This window comes from Bos javanicus, chromosome 14 (genome assembly GCF_032452875.1).
Source record: "Bos javanicus breed banteng chromosome 14, ARS-OSU_banteng_1.0, whole genome shotgun sequence".
NCBI lineage: Eukaryota > Metazoa > Chordata > Mammalia > Artiodactyla > Bovidae > Bos > Bos javanicus.
In genome coordinates this window covers 6,817,465-6,834,137 of record NC_083881.1, presented here as the reverse complement: position 1 = coordinate 6,834,137, position 16,673 = coordinate 6,817,465, and the positions used below count along the sequence as shown (strand labels likewise).

The 16,673-nt window shown below is 48.5% G+C and overlaps 1 long non-coding RNA gene across 1 annotated transcript; it reads left to right on the top strand.

Annotated features, from left to right (window-relative positions):
* The first annotated feature begins 6,725 nt into the window (after nt 1–6,725).
* LOC133260311 (uncharacterized) lies at nt 6,726–14,447 on the top strand. Its single transcript, XR_009740742.1, has 3 exons — nt 6,726–9,515; nt 11,140–11,506; nt 11,954–14,447. It is a non-coding gene; the product is annotated as an uncharacterized LOC133260311 (long non-coding RNA).
* Nucleotides 14,448–16,673: the final 2,226 nt, after the last annotated feature.

Sequence of the window (16,673 nt, the reverse complement as noted above, 5' to 3'; positions counted from 1 at the left end):
ACCTCGGGGGAGAACACAGTGTGTGCAGGGGTGAGGCAGGGGCCAGGTCACTGTGCGTTCGGTGGATAGGGCACACTGGCCTGACTGGAGAGTTGGGTTCACACGGGGGCAGCTGGTTAGAACAACACTTGGCCCTTGTGACAGCTGGTTAGAACTGCCCTGTAATCCTCGCTGAAACACCCTCCCCTTTGCCAAGTAGAAATTGGCATCCTGTGCTCTGGCCGGGGACTCTTTCTCCCTTGCCTGCGTACATGCAGCCTCGGGCAGTGGACCTGATGAATCGTCCTCATTCTCTGCCAAGTATCCAATTAAGAACTGCAAGCCTGGCACTGGCATTTCTGTGGAGCTGGCCTTCGGAGTGCCTCCAGACAGTGGGTCAGCCAGGCTGGAGGAGGGCAATGTTCAGGGTCCACGGGGACCCTCTGAGTTGGAACGGCTGCTGGCCAACTTCTCTCTGTCTCCGTGCGGACTTGAGGGACTGGGGTTTCAGAGCAGGGCTTAGACACCTTGGGGCCCAGATCATTTTCTGTGGAGGAGCCCAGGAAGCCATGTAGTGCCTACCAAGGTCACATCCGGCTGTCATTGCAGGAAACGCTGCAACTTTTCCAACAGGTGGTTGCAGCTCTTGTTTGCAAACTTCCCCGGGGTGGGGTGGGGTGGGGGAGGGGATGAAGGTGGGAGGTTGTGGGGGGCGGGGCTTACTGTCTCCCACGGCTGCCCTTCATTCTGTTGAAAGCCTTAGCAATTTGTGTTTCCTTACACTGAGTTATGAACCAACACCCATTCTTTTCTTGGGCTGATTTCTGTTTCATTTTTATCGCATGGTTACAAGGGTGGATGACATTATCTTAATAGCTCTTAACAGAGTCTAAAATCTAGGAGGAGAGACGTGTAAATAAATGATGTAGTGAAGGGAGGGGGGAAGCAATGAAGGGACTGGGGGGAAGGAGGAGGGGAGGTCCTGGCTGAGAACAGAGCCACGTCCATCTCAAGGCTCCACACTGGACACGTGTCCTCAGGGTCCCTTTGAGGAGAAGCCAAGAGGGAAAAAAAAAAACACTCCAGTCTTGAGACAGGAGAGCAGGTCTGGTGGAGCTGGCTCTGTAGGATTCCCCCGTAACAACCACCCGTTTGCTTTCTACTCTCTGCCAACAAGGAGTGACTCCCTTGCACTGTGACAGGTCTTCTTTCCCTCCATGGGGTGAATGAGACAGTCCCTGTCCACCAGGAGGTCACAGTCCGGCAGGAAGAGAGATCTGGAAAGGAAAGCAGGCAGATAGGAGGACACGGAGGGATGGGTGTCTACAGGTACCAAGAAGAAGACGAGGGTCTTTACCCACCCTCAAGGGTCTGCCTTTCCCACCTCACCCTCAGTCTGGGCCATCTCCTGTACTTTGCAGATAAGATCAGTGGTTGCTGTTTTTTTAACTTTCTTGGCTGCACTGCATGGTTTTCCAATACTTGCATTGGAAGTATGGTGTCCAGTGTGAAGTCGTAACCACTGGACCATCAAGGAACTCCCAATCAGTGGACTTCTTATCTAATCTTTCCTGTTTCTTTTTTTTTTTTTTCCTAAGTTTTATTTTAATTTTAATTGGAGGACAAATACTTTACAAAATCGTGTAGGTTTCTGCCTGCCATACTAACTTTCTTATTTTTGCCTATTCTCGGTCAGTCGTACTTTTACTGAATAGTCATCGCACCGGGGCCTGCACTCAGTCCTTCTCATGGATGATTTCAGTTGACTGCCTACCCTCAGTCCTGTGGGTACCTGCCAGGCACTGCCAGGGGCTGACATCTGAAGACGTCACGGCTGCACCCCTGAGCCCACTGCGGGACTGGCCCTCACAGCCTCCGTCCCTGTGTCCGGCTGACCACCATCCAGCGCCCCGACCTCCTGCCTCAGCCTCCATCCCTGTGTCCGGCTGACCACCATCCAGCCCCCCAACCTCCTGCCTCAGCCTCTGTCCCTGTGTCCGGCTGACCACCATCCAGCCCCCTGACCTCCTGCCTCAGCCTCCAGCTCGCCGAGCGCACACCCGCCTCGCACACTTGACACCAGCCTTGGTCTGGAATCCCCTTCGAGGACGTTTGTGAGCCTGGCTTGTAATTCAGATCTGAGCTCAAGTTTCTCTTTCTCGGAGAGATACCCCCACCTTCCACCTCCAGGAAACCCAGTCCGTCTGCCTTTCTCTTTCTCTCAAAGGAGAAGAAACCAAGGAAGGGCCCTCTCTGTAAGAGGAGGCTGCTGGAGTCTTTACAACATCCCACACTCAGAAACCCCAGAGTCAGGGATGAAGCCTCCAGAGCCTGAGTCTAAAGGTCCAGTTTTACAGGTGGAATCCTGGTGCAGAGAGGGACGGGGCTCCACTCCCATCCGATAGGGGCTGCCCCTGACAATGGGTTTAATGCCTTTTCTCCACCTTCTAGCACTGAGCATTAATACACTGGCCCTCTGCCCTAAGCCCAGCCTTTTGTTCTCTGCTCTGGGATGCTGGGACTGGGACCCTGAAAGCACATTTCTATCCCCTCCTGCCCCTTCCTGGGAGCTCCAGATTAAGTTCTTCAGCAGCATGTACCAGAGGGCATTGGTGAAGATACAGGAAGACGGTATCCTTGATCTGTTCCACCTCAAAGCTGTCACGACAGTTGACCCCAAGAGTTACATGGGTTCAGGTGTCAGTTTCCACACCCCAGGGGCAGCCTGAGCGTACCCTCAACAAAGAAAGGCCCCCACCAGCCAGCTGCAGCCCTTTCCTTAGACGCTCGTGTTCCAGCCCCACGGGGCCCCTCCTCGCCCTCCGAGAAGCTTCAAAGGGTTAGTAACCCTGGCCTCCACTTCCATGTCCCAGCTCTGGGTGGGCTGCTTCTGCAGCCTGTGACTCTGTGATGTCTCAGTGTCTTCCACCCCCCACCCCTCCCTTTTTTTTTTCAGTTCTCTCATACTTGGCTGATGATTCTTTATACCAGCATCTCCCCGTTAAAGTGACTGGTAGAGTGTCTGTCTGCCAATGAGACCCTGAGACATACTACTTTTATTTTATTTCATTTTTTTATTAGGGTAGAGTTGCTTCTGTCTGGAAAATTCCATGGGCAGAGGAGCCTGGCGGGCTGCAGTCCGTGGGGCTGCAAAGAGTCAGATAAGACTGTGCGACTGAATACGTACAGAGTTGCTTGACTATCTTGTGTTAGTCTCTGCTGTGTGTGCTCAGTCGTGTCAGACTCTTTGTGACCCTATGGAGTGTAGCCCACTAGGCTCCTCTGTCCAAGGGATTGGGGATTCTCCAGGCAAGAATACTGGAGTGGGTTGGCCGTGCCTTCCTCCAGAGGATCTTCCTGACCCAGGGATTGAACCTGCCTCCCCTGGGTCTCCTGCATTGGCAGGCAGATTTTTTACCACTGAGCCACCCGGGAAGCCCTAGTTTCTGCTGTACTACTTCTTAATTTCAAGTATCGTTGAAAAAGCCCTTTTGCATCCTTTTTCTCCCCTGGTCCTCATTTCCTTCTCATGAAGCAGGACTTGTTCATGTTTCCAGGGAAACTAAGGCCAGGTATCTCAGGCCCCTCAAGTAGTAAGTGGTGGGGCCAGAACTCGACTCCAGGTCCTCTGTCACCAAGGGCACTATAGGTCCTTCTGAAGCCTGGCTGCTTGACCTAGTTACAAGGGAAAAATCCAGGATTCCCACCTTGGCTTGTGAAGCTGAGGTTATTATGTGCCTTGTTACAGGCATTATAAAACCTGTACATTAGAGAATACACTCCTTGGAAATAAAAAGCCAAGAACTAGAATTTGTTAGTAAGTGCCCATGATAAATTCCAGACTGGAGAAGACATCTTAATAAAATAGGATTATTCTATGAGGCTTACAGTTCTGCAAGGACTTTACTGTGAAAATGATATACCTTCTTGTTTAATTTTCATTCCTCTCTACATGACATTGTAATGGTTGTATGTTTTCCATCAAGTTATTTTAGCGCTGTGCTTTTCTATATGTCTTGTATTTACAGGAGTTTTGGAGTGCATAAAGAAAATATGGGTTTATCCATAGTATCGTACCAGGGAGCAGAGTTTCTCCCTAGTTGGATAGTCTGTTGAAGTGACTGTAATCTTTACGTTGACTGGCCATTTAAAAAAGTTAGAATAGGGACTTCGCTTGTGGCGCAGTGGGTAGGAATCCGCCTGCCAATGCAGGGGACATGGGTTCCACCTCTGGTCCAGGAAGCCCCCATGCTGTGGGAAACTAAAGCCCGTGCACCAGAACTGCTGCATCTGTGTGCTGCAAGTACTGAAGCCCGTGTACCTAGGGCCTGTGCTCTGCGGCGAGAGTAGCCCCCGCTCACCGCAACTAGAGAAAGCCCGTGGGCAGCAGCAAAGACTCAGCACCACCAAAAATAAATAAATGAATAAATTTTCAAAAAGTTAAAATAACGTGGCAAACTTACAGGATATTTACAAGATCCCCAGCACTATTCTAAGTACTTGCTGTATATTTACTTACATAATTTCCATATACATAAAAACCCTAAGATTGTACTGTTATCTTTTCAGCCGATGTCATTAAGCTCAAGGAGGTTGCGTAACTTGTCCAGGGTCACACGGCTGACAGATATGAGAGCTAGGACTTGACCCTGTGATACCTGGCTCCAGAATTCTTGCTCTTATTCATTAGACTGATCCTCCTTTAACTTCACTCTTTTTTCTTTTTTTTTGCATGTGCAATTGCCAGCATAGAAAAGTTACACATACAGACCTGGAAGGCAAGGCTGATCCCAGTTTGTAAAGAGTGCAGTCGCGGTGTTTCCGTGTTGCATTGACAGAGTGCTGCCAGCGTTGGCAGACCCTGCCGGTGCTGGGCAGGGTGGCACACACGGTGTGCCTCATCCCGGTTGTCTGCCTCACGTGGGATCTTAGTGTCCCGACCAGCGATCAAACCCACGCCCCTTGCATTGGAAGTGCGGAGACTTAACCACTGGACCACCAGGCAAGTTCCAGGAATTAGTGTTCAGTGGGCACAGGGTTTCAGTTCTGGAAGATGAACAATGGTCTAGAGGTGGAGGGTGAGGACGTTTGCATAGCAATGGGAATGTGCTTGGTAGCACTAAGTCGTATGTTTAAAATGGTAAATTTTATGTTATGCGTCTTTCCCCACAATTTAAGATTATGTCTCACCTGCAAACCTTCCTGTCAAGGGTAAAAAGGCATTGTTTACCTTATGCTCATGGGTTCTGATGGGAGACTATCTGGGTTCAGATCCGGGCTCTAGCTGTGTGATGCAGTGGTTAGCTCTCAGCAATGCCACTTAAGCTCCCTGAGCTGTAGTTGCCACATTTGCAAAAACCAGGATAATAATAGGACCCAGCTTCTAGCATTGTTGGGAGGGTTGAGGGATGGGACACGTGGAAGGTGCTGAGCACTCGTGCCTGGCAAGGAGGAAGCAGCCGGTAAATGTCAGCTGTTGTTGGTACCTGATAAAAGATAGCACCTACCCCAGTGAGCCTAAAAAAACACCCAATACATACTCATCATTATGCGGAACATAAAGAACATAATTAAGAATCTTGGCAACTGAAACACAGCATATGGTTTCATACCTACTGTGTGATCATAAGAACAAACAACTTGTTCTTTTCCCTTTGGGTTAGTATTCAAAATTAAGGGAAAATTGCCCACAATCAAGTCTGGGCATGATGAAAATGGGTCACAGTACAAAGCCTTCCACAGTCAAATGATTCAATTAGTGTGGAAGCGGGCAAGCCCCAGTCCTGGATCCTCTTTCTGGCTCTGTCCAGCTTACAGGCCCTGTTCCCCTCTGAAGCCCCAAGCCCTTCTTGAAGGCCTTGGGATGCGACATCTGACATCGGGGGCTGATTTACCCTCTAGTAGGTCACTGTGCTGCTGACGCAAAGAAGGCCTTTCTGAGCACCCAGAGGATTAGATTCATGTTGTCGTGAGCACTTTCAGGACATAAACGTTCCCTAAATGCTAGGAGATATGTTTACAATTTGAGTATTCAACTGTAAACCCCACCCACAGTGGATTACAAACTGTGGTTGTGTAAGCATGAAGACACCCAGGCTGCCTAAGACCTGAGTGGGTGTGTGCTCAGTTGCGAAGTTGTGTCTGACTCTTCGTGACCTCATGGACTGCAGTACACCTGGCTTCCCTGTCCTTCACTATCTCCCAGAGCTTGCTCAAACTCATGTCCATTGAGTCAGTGATGCCATCCAACCATCTCATCCTCTGTCACCCCCTTCTCCTCCTGCCTTCAATCTTTTCCAGCATCAGAGTCTTTTCCAGTGAGTCAGCTCTTCTAATCAGGTGGCCAAAGTATTGGAACTTCAGCTTCAACATCAGTACTTCCAGTGAAAATTCAGGACTGATTTCCTTTAGAATTGACTGGTTTGATCTCCTTGCAGTCCAAAGGACTCTCAAGAGTCTTCTTTAACACCACAATTTGAAAGCATCAATTCTTCTGCACTCAGCCTTCTTTATGGTCCAACTCTCACATCTATACATGAGTACTGGAAAAAATCAAAGATTTGACTACACAGATCTTTGTTGGCAAAGCAGTATCTCTGCTTTTTAATACACTGTCTAGGTTCATCAGAGCTTTTCTTCCAAGAAACAAGTGTCTTTTAATTTCATGGCAGCAGTTGCTGTCTGCAGCGATTTTGCAGACCTCAGTACCATCCCCTAAAGGAAAAGTGTGTCCATCAGAAGGTTGTGGTGGTGTTTACTCAGCCTTGGAGGTATGGAAAACAGTCACGGAGCCAAATATTGTCAGGACCAGCCCACCTCTCAGCAGGGAAGGAGTCATACCTGGGTCTATTCATTGACCCCTGTCCATGGTGGAGGGGGACATGCTGGACTGTGTAAGTCTGACACTGTTGTGGCTCCACTTCCGTGCTCACCAAACCTCCTTCATAGACCTATATACAGGGAAATAATGTATTGGTTATATGAACTCAAGTATTCTTTTTTTTTTGAAATTAATTTTTATTCGAGTTTATTAATAGTTGCTTTATAATGTTGTGTTAGTTTCTATTGTACAGCAAAGTGAATCAGCTATACATACAAATATATCCCCTCTTTTTTGGATTTCTTTCCCCTTTTGGTCACCACAAGGCATGGAGTAGAATCCCCTGAGCTACACAGTAGGTTCTCATTAGTTATCTATTCTATATGTAGTAGTCTGTGTATGTCCGTCCCAATCTCCCAGTTCCGTCCACCCTCACATCTCCCCAGCTGATGTCCATACATTCGCTCTCTCTGTCTGTGGCTCTTTCTATTTCGCAAATGAGATCGTCTGTACCATTTTTCTAGATTATTATTATTTTTCTAGATTGTTGTTAATGCACATACGTGCGTTAATATACGATATTTATTTTTCTCTTTCTGACTTACTTCACTCGATGTGATACTCTCTAGGTCCATCCGCCTCTCTACAAATGACCCAATTTCATCCCGTTTTGTGACTGAGTAATATTCTACTCTATGTACATACCACATCCTCTTTATCCATTCCTCTGTTGATGGACATTTTAGTTGCTTCTCTTGGACTCAAGTATTCCTGTTCTCATGTGTGGTAGGCAGAATAAGGCTCTCCCCCCAAGATATTCATGTTCCAATTCTTAGAACCCGTGACTAAGTTATGTTACATGGCAAATGCAAACTGAGGTTGCAGATGGAGTTAAACTGGTCTTAGAAGAGGGGGATTATCCTGGGTCATCTGGGTGGGCATGAGATCACAGGGGTCCTTAAAGACCTTAAAGAGGCAGGTGGCAGCAGCCTGAGGTCAGAGTGAGGAGATGTGAGGGGGATTCAGCCAGTGCCGCCGGCTTTGCAGATGGAGGCAGAGGGCGGCACGGCAATGAGTGCAGCCGCCTCTAGGAGCTGGAAAAGGCAGGGAAGCAGAGTCTCTCCTGGAGTCTCCGTGGGAACGTAGCCCGCCGACAGCTTGATTTTAGCCCAGTGAGTTGGGGGCCAGACTTCTGGCCTACTGAACTGTAGGATAATAAATTTCTGTTGTTTTAAGCCACTCAATGTGTTACAGCAGCAAGAGGAAACTAATACACCATGGCAGTGATTTCTCGACGTATATGAATAAACTGGCATTTTGATTTATGCTTCCATCCCAGCGTATGTGGTTTAAACTCTCCACGGACTGACAAAAATCAGATTTCTGACTCCACAAAGGTAAGCAGAGTCGGCCCCTGGAAGGCTTCTCCACTAACAGAGAGGAAGATTAATTTTCACTTATTGAGAAGGTCTACGTGTTGAGTGCTTTCAGTATATTTCCTAGAATTCTCTCTACAGCTCTGTGACTTAGGTATGCTTATGCCCATTTAATGGGCTGCTCTGGTGGCCCAGCAGTAAAAGAAGCGGCCTGCAGTGCAGGAAACCAGGCGGGAGCTGCAGGTTCCATCCCTGGGTTGGGAAGATCCCCTGGAGAAGGAAATGGCAACCCACTCCAGTATTCTTGCCTGGGAAATTCCATGGATAGAGGAGCCTGGCGGGCTATAGTCCTTGGGGTTGCAAAGAGTCAGACATGACTTAGCAACTAAACAGCAACATGATGAGATAATTGTGGCTCATGCTGGACCAAATAACCTCAAAGGATCTGAATTTACAGATCATTTACTGTCTGAGTGTCCCTAACATACATGCCTCGCTGCAGTGCTGCCCCAGACAGCTCCATTTTCAGAGAGCAATCCTTCGGGTCATGCCTTCTCAGTAAAGGACGCGGGCAGAAGCAGGACAGCATGAAGTTCCCGTCTTCATGTTCAGCTGGAGCTTTTATGTTCCATCCAGAGAAGGGGGTGGAGTGCATCCCACATATTTTGTTATTTGTAAAATGCTGCCTGAGTAATTCCGAACATTCTGTGCTAACTGTTTTACACACTGCGTACGGTTCATCACACTGTGTGTTCTGTTGTTCTCAACGACTGTTATCGTTATTTAAAAGTCTTTCTTTATCTGGCTGCACTGCGTCTCAGTTGCAGCACTGGGGATCTTCGTTGCTTCGTGTGATTTCCCTGGTTGTAGTAGCTACAGCAAATGGACTTAGCTGCCCTGAGGCGTGTGGGATCTTAGTTCCTCAACCAGGGCTCAAACCAGCATCCCCTGCATTGCAGGTGGATTCTTTACCATTGAGCCGCCAGGGCTGGAATCTATCCCCAAGCAGTAGCTTCCAGCACTTGCCCTTCAGGCTGTAACCCAGCCTCTGCATTCCCCCACGGCACTCAGTCTGGACCCTGGCTTGGACGAGGAGCCCCAAAGAGCTTCCTGAATGAAGCTGAGGTCGTGCATGAGGGAGAAAAGCGTGAACACCTCTCCTCGTCTTCCTGGGGTTTTGCTGGTAATGGCAGGAAGCGCTCGGCGGGCTTTCATCATCAATACCCAGTTGTGGGTATTCACATCTGGAAGGCTTCCATCACTTGTGTTCTCAAGTTGTTGCAGAGGTGGCTCACAGGTGCCTGGCAGCTTTGTTCCGAATTTTCCATCCAGATAAGCAAGTAAGTGGAGAAGCCCCTGATTCCAGCCAAACTGCAAATTGCTTGTCTCCTTCCCAAAGGAAAGAGAGAAAATGTGTCCCAAGCTGCAGCCCAAGGGAGTCAAGAGCAGGGGCTTTGGGACCAGCACCTTCCTTGAATTCATATTTTCATTTTTCTGTCGGGCTTGAAGAGACCTGGGCTTTATTTCTTTACTTATTTTTTAAAAAAGTCTTTCTATTGTGTATAATTAGTAAGCAGCCACCTTTTAAAAAAAAATTCTTTTATTTATCTTTTTATTTCTGGCCTCATTGCGCAGCGTGGCATGTGGGATCTGAAGTTCTCAACCAGGAGTTGAACCCATACCCCCTACATTGGATGCGAAGAGACTTAACCACTGGCCCACCAGGGAAGCCTCCTGGGTTTTATTATTATGTGTCTCAGCAGAGCTTTCAACCTCATCACCTTCCCCACTCATGGTGTGTGTGTGTGTGTGTTAGTCATTCAGTCATGTCCGACTTTCTGAGACCCCATGGACCGTAGCCTGCCAGGCTCCTCTGTCCATGGGATTCTCCAGGCCAGAATCCTGGAGTGTGTAACCATTCCCTTCTCCAGGGGATCTTCCCGACCCAGGGATAGAACCTGGGTCTCTCACATTGCAGGCAGATTCTTTACTGTCTGAGCCATCAGGGAAGCCCCCTCCCCACTTATGGTAGGCCCAGCAAATTCAGTTCAGCCCCAGAAGCCCTGACTGTGTGTTCGCCGTGTCTGAACCCTGAGTGGGGTCGTGGGAACACAGAGACAGCCCGGAGCGTCTTCTCCAGGGAGGACAAACTCTGGCCGGTGATCAGCCGGCGCGAACAGAAGTGTTTGTTCTCTTCAAGTGGCTGAGCAGGAAAGACTTGCTGGAGAACTCACAAGAAGGGGTGGGAGGCCTGGGTCAGATGTCTCCATGTTACCCCCATCCTTGCTGTTCTCCTGGCTGCACGGACAGAAATCCAGTTGCAGATGTGGAGGCCAGAGCGCAGGGAGGTGGCGGGGTCCCCAGGACCTGGCTTCCAACCCAGTCCTCACCCCTTCTTCTGCCTGTGACCTCGGGTGCTCTCCACAGCGTCTCAGAGCCTCAGCCTTCAGCTGGCTGTGAGCTCAGGGAGACCCCAAGGCTGGGAGGCTCAGGGCAGCATCCTCTGTGCTCCTGCAGGTCAGACAGCCCCATGGAGGTCAGCTTAGGTGCTGCCTCTCTGCCAGCCATCTGCTCGGTTCAAGAAGACCTGGGCTCGGTCACCCCAGGGGAAATGCCTGCATGGATCCTGGAGGAGTAGGGGACGTGTGCCTTGCTCACTTGGCAGGCATGGAGCTGATGGATGAGAGGGACCGACCTGTGGGTTTCCCTGCAGGAAGGAGGCTGCCCTTGGGGACAGCCACCCACTCAGCCACTGTTGCACAGCCTTCCAAACTGACCCAGGTCTCCACTTCCAGCACGCCCTCTGGAGGAGGGGGTTGGGAAATTCATTTTTGGGGATGCCAAGTCTCTCTCTGGTCCCGGGTTTGGTGATGGTGAGCACGGAGTCTACCTGGAGGGGGAACAGCTACTGATTCCAGTGGCTTTCATTTCCTTCCTTGTTTCTCTCATTTTATTTTGTTGCAGCAGCGGCTTTCTTTTCGCTACCTCTGAGAAGACCCTCGGGAGAGGCTGGCCTGGGGTCTTCCCAGCAAATGCGCATCTGGCTCCGGGCTGCTGTGATGGATAGAGGCAATTTCCCCGCGAAATCGGCTGCAGTATTGGCAGTTGCACGGGACATCCATTACATTCCTGCGGAGAGAGAGCTTTTCCAGGGCGCCTCAGGATGGAGTGATGCCACTCACAAGGCGGTGGGGAAGCAGAAATAACCTAAAGGGAAAGGCGTCTATTTTAATTTTTTGCAGAGCTGCGTCTCTTGCATATGGGTCCAGCCCACTCTTGTGAAGCGGCTCCTTTTGGAAAATAAGGGGACTTGCAAACGGCTTTGTTAAAGGTAAGGACGCAAAGAGAAACAGAAGCTCGTGCAAACAGAACCCAGTGCCTCTATGTGCATAGGCAGACCCCTTGATCAAGGAGCCCTTAGTTTTCATCGGAGACCAGAGAGACACCACTGATCAACATGCTGGACGCTGATGCTTTAAAAGCATTAGGTACTTTAAGTTCATCAGAACCTGGTGATGTAGATATTATGATTATCAACCCCATTTGGGGGCTTCCCTGGTGGCTCAGATGGTAAAGAATCTGCCTGCAATGCAGGAGACTGGGGTTTGATCCTGTGGGTTGGGAAGATCCCCTGGAGGAGGGAACAGCTACCCACTCCAGTATTCTTGCCTGGAGAATTCCATAGACAGAGGAGCCTGGCTGGCTAGTCTATGGGGTTGCAAAGAATCAGACACTGAGTGACTGACACTTTCATACTTCTTTCATCTCCATTTTACAGATAAGAAAACTGAGGCACAAGGCAATGAGGTGACTTGCCCAAGGTCATCTCTTAGTAAGAAGAGGAGCCAGATTCAAACCCACACTCTCTGGAACCCGCATTCACGTTCCTAACGCTCTTTGTTTCTGTCTCTTGCTCATCTTGGGAAGCCAGACAACTCCCAGAGCTGTAAGTGGCACCTTTTCTGGCTCTTAAATCCCAGATCCCTGTTTGGTGAACTTGTACTTTTCTCCAGACTCCTTTTTTAAAAAAATTTTTAATTGAAGTGTAATTGATTTACAGTTATACAATCAATTTACAATTTATTGATTTACAATATAGAATTGATTTATAATATATAATTTACAACATATAATTGATTAGCAATATAATTTTCACTTTTACAATATGCAATAATTATAATTTATAATATATAATTTACATTTTTATATAATTAAAATGATTTACAATATAATTGATTTATAATATATAATTGATTTACAATTATGCAATCAATCCCTGGGTTGGAAAGATCCCCCGGAGAAAGGAAAGGCTCTCCATTTCAGTATTCTGGCCTGGAGAATTCCGTGGACTGTATAGTCCATGGGGTCGTGAAGAGTCGGACACGACTGAGTGATTTTCACTTCACTTCATACACCTATAGCCATATGTATTCTTTTTCAGATTCTTTTCCCTTACAGGTTATTATGTAATATTGAGTTGAGTTCCCTGTGCTATATGGTAGGTCCTTGTTGGTTACCTATTTTATACATAATAGTGGGTATATGTTAATGCCAGCCTCCTAATTTATCCCTAAACCTTTCCCCTTTGGTAACCATAAGTTTGCAGGCTCACTTCTTCTTCAGCCTTGACCTTCTTCCTCTGTGTGAACTCACCCTACTCCCGCTGAAGGGCAGGGTCTGCGGTGAGAATGCAAAGCGTCTGGCCCAGGACTAGCTGTGGGCTTCATCGCGGAAGCATCGGCTTGGCGTCTGGGAGCTTGCTCTGAGCTGGGCTCTGGGGGTGTCCTGGCCTTTGCATGCGCCTGCTCAGTCACTTCAGTTGTGTCCAATCCTTTGCTACCTTTTGGACTGTAGCCCGCTAGGCTCCTCTGTCCGTGGGGATTCTCCAGCCATTTCTTCCTCTGGGGATCTTCCCGACCCAGGGATTGAACCTGCATCTCTTATGCCCCCTGCATTAGCAGGCTATTTCTTTGTCACTGGGAAGCACCTGGCCTTTAGGATCCTGCCGTTTACCTGGGGCATCAGACAATAAGTCAGCACATAGAAACCCGGGTGAGCGCTCTACAGGGAGCTACAGCTGGCTCATGGGCGATGGGTGTGGGTTTTGAGTTGGATAACCAGGTGCGGCAGAGAAGGCAATGGCACCCCACTCCAGTACTCTTGCCTGGAAAATCCCATGGATGGAGGAGCCTGGTAGGCTGCAGTCCATGGGGTCGCTAAGAGTTGGACAGGACTGAGCGACTTCACTTTCACTTTTCACTTTCATGCATTAGAGAAGGAAATGGCAACCCACTCCAGTGTTCTTGCCTGGAGAATCCCAGGGATGGGGGAGCCTGGTGGGCTGCTGTCTCTGGGGTCACACAGAGTCGGACACGACTGAAGCGACTTAGCAGCAGCAGCAGCAGCAGCAGCAACCAGGTGTGGCCTTTCCAAGAAGTGACATTGAAACTGAAATCGAGTGGCTTGCAGGGTCTTAGTTCCCGGACCAGAGATTGGGCTTGGGCCCTCAGCAGTGAAAGCCTGGAGTCCTACACACTGGACCACCAGGGAATTCCCCCAAACTGAGATCTTAAAGTCGAAATGGAGCCAGCCATGGGGTGACCAGAAGGAAGGGCTCCCATAGTCTTTAGGATAGGGCTCACCTGTGAGTGGCTGCAGCCATCCTCATGTTACCTAACGGACCCAATTCCCTCTTTAAGTGAAGTGAAAGTTGCTCAGTCGTGTCCGACTCTGTGACCCATGGACTATGCGGTCCATGTAATTCTCCAGGCCAGAATACTGAAGTGGGTAGCCTATCCCTTCTCCAGGGGATATTCCCAACCCAGGAATCGAACCAGTTGTCTCCAGCATTGCAGGTGGATTCCTTACCTCTGAGCTACCACGGAAGCCCAGTTCCCTCTTTGATCCCCCGCAAATGCCAAAACCATCCCGGGTTTAATCAAGAGACCTATGTTTATTCAACACAATTAGCTCAAGAAAGATAATCCAGGGGACCTAATGCCTTCTTTTCTCTGTGTAGCTACTCGCATTTTCTAAGTTATGTTTTTGATTTCTGTGTGTGTCTAATTTTATTTTCAATGATTGACCTGGATTTTAGGTTTTAATAGCGTAAATATCAAATTTTGTTAGTTCAGCTGTATAGTTAAGATGCTGTTACTCTGTTGCTCTTAATTAAAGTATACCATTCAACAACAACAACAGAAAGAAGGAAGGCCTTTCCAGGGAGAGGAACCTGCATGTGGGCCAGAGCCCCACCGTGGGGGCAGGATGGGCGTGTATGGACCGGGGGTGGAGTAGGGGGAGGGGTGGAGAGTGTGGCGGGGAGATGGGTCGGGGAGATGGGGCTGCAGGGCCTCGAAGGTCACAGCGAGGAGCTGGGATTTCATTTAAGTGCATGAGGAAGCCATGGAGGCCGTGAACACTGCAGGGACTGGGTCAGATAAGATGCTGGCATTTTGCGGACACTGGCCCCTCTGCTAGGGTGCCCGTGGAAGCCTCCCAGGCCAGTAGTGTGGCCCAGTGGTTGGAGCTCGGGTCACACAATGAGAATGGCTATTCCATTCATCCTCCTGTTCATCCGATCGTGGCCCAGCACTTTGCTTGGCACCAAGGATACAGAGTGGCCTGGGGCACACCCTGGCCTCCAGCAGCCCCTGCTATGGGACACAGGGAAGCTGTCAGCCCAGGGCTGGGTGGCAGAGGTTAAAAGTCAGCTTCTGTGAAGGGTATAGGACAGAGGTCTTTCACGAGATGCGCCCAAGACAAACAAGAAACTGCGTAGTTCTCTGTTCAGTTCAGTTCAGTTCAGTCGGTCAGTCGTGTCCGACTCTTTGCGACCCCATGGACTGCAGCATGTCAGGCCTCCCTGTCCTTCACCAACTCCCGGAGTTTACTCAACCTCATGTCCATTGAGTTGGTGATGCCATCCAGTCATCTCATCCTCTGTCGTCCCCTTCTCCTCCTGCCTTCAATCTTTCCCAGCATCAGGGTCTTTTCCAATGAGTCAGCTCTTCGCATCAGGTGGCCAAAGTATTGGAGTTTCAGCTTCAGCAACAATCCTTCCAATGAATATTCAGGACTTATTTCCTTTAGGATGGACTGGTTGGATCTCCTTGCAGTCCAAGGGACTCTCAGGAGTCTTCTCCAACTCCACCGTTCAAAAGCATCAATTCTTTGGTGCTCAGCTTTCTTTATAGCCCAACTCTCATATCCATACATGACCACTGGAAAAACCATAGCTTTGACTAGATGGACCTTTGTTGGCAAAGTAATGTTTCTGCTTTTTAATATGCTGTCTAGGTTGGTCATAACTGTTCTTCCAAGGAGCAAGCGCCTTTTAGTTTCATGGCTGCAGTCACCATCTGCAGTGATATTGGAGGCCCCCGAAATAAAGTAGTCACTGTTTCCTCATCTATTTGTCATGATGGGACCAGATGTCACGATCTTAGTTTTCTGAATGTTGAGCTTTAAATCAACTTTTTCACTCTCCTCTTTCACTTTCATCAAGAGACTCTTTAGTTCTTCTTCACTTTCTGCCATAAGGGTGGTGTCATCTGCATATCTGAGGTTATTGATATTTCTCCCGGCAATCTTGATTCCAGCTAGTGCTTCATCCTGACCAGCATTTCGCATGATGTACTCTGCATTTAAGTTAAATAAGCAGGGTTACACTATACAGCTTTGACATACTCCTTTCCCAATTTGGAACCAGTCTGTTGTTCCATGTCCAGTTCTAACTGTTGCTTCTTGACCTGCAAACAGATTTCTCAGGAGGCAGGTAAGGTGGTCTGGTATTCCCATCTTTTTAAGATTTTTCCACAGTTCGTTGTGATCCACACAGTCAAAGGCTTTGGCATAGTTGGTAAAGCAGAAGTGCATGTTTTTCTGGAATGCTCTTGCTTTTTCGATGATCCAACAGATGTTGGCAATTTGATCTCTGGTTCCTCTGTCTTTTCTAAATCCAGCTTGAACATCTGGAAGTTCACGGTTCATGTACTGTTGAAGCCTGGCTTGAGAATTTTGAATATTACTTTGCTAGTGTGTGAGATGAGTGCAATTGTGTGGTAGTTTGAACATTCTTTGGCATTGCCTTTCTTTGGGATTGGAATGAAAACTGACCTTTTCCGTTCCTGTGGCCCCTGCTGAGTTTTCCAAATTTGCTGGCTATTGAGTGCAGCACTTTCACAGTGTCATCTTTGAGGATTTGAAATAGCTCAATTGGAATTTCATCACCTCCACTAGCTTTGTTCGTAGTGATGCTTCCTAAAGCCCACTTGACTTCGCATTCCAGGATGTCTGGCTCTAGGTGAGTGATTACGTCATTGTGGTTATCTGGGTCATGAAAATCTTTTTTTGTATAGTTTTTCTGTGTAGTCTTGCCACCTCTTCTTAATATCTTTTGCTTCTGTTAGGTCCATACCATTTCTGTCCTTTATTGAGCCCATCTTTGCATGAAATGTTCCCTTGGTATCTCTAATTTTCTTGAAGAGATCTCTAGT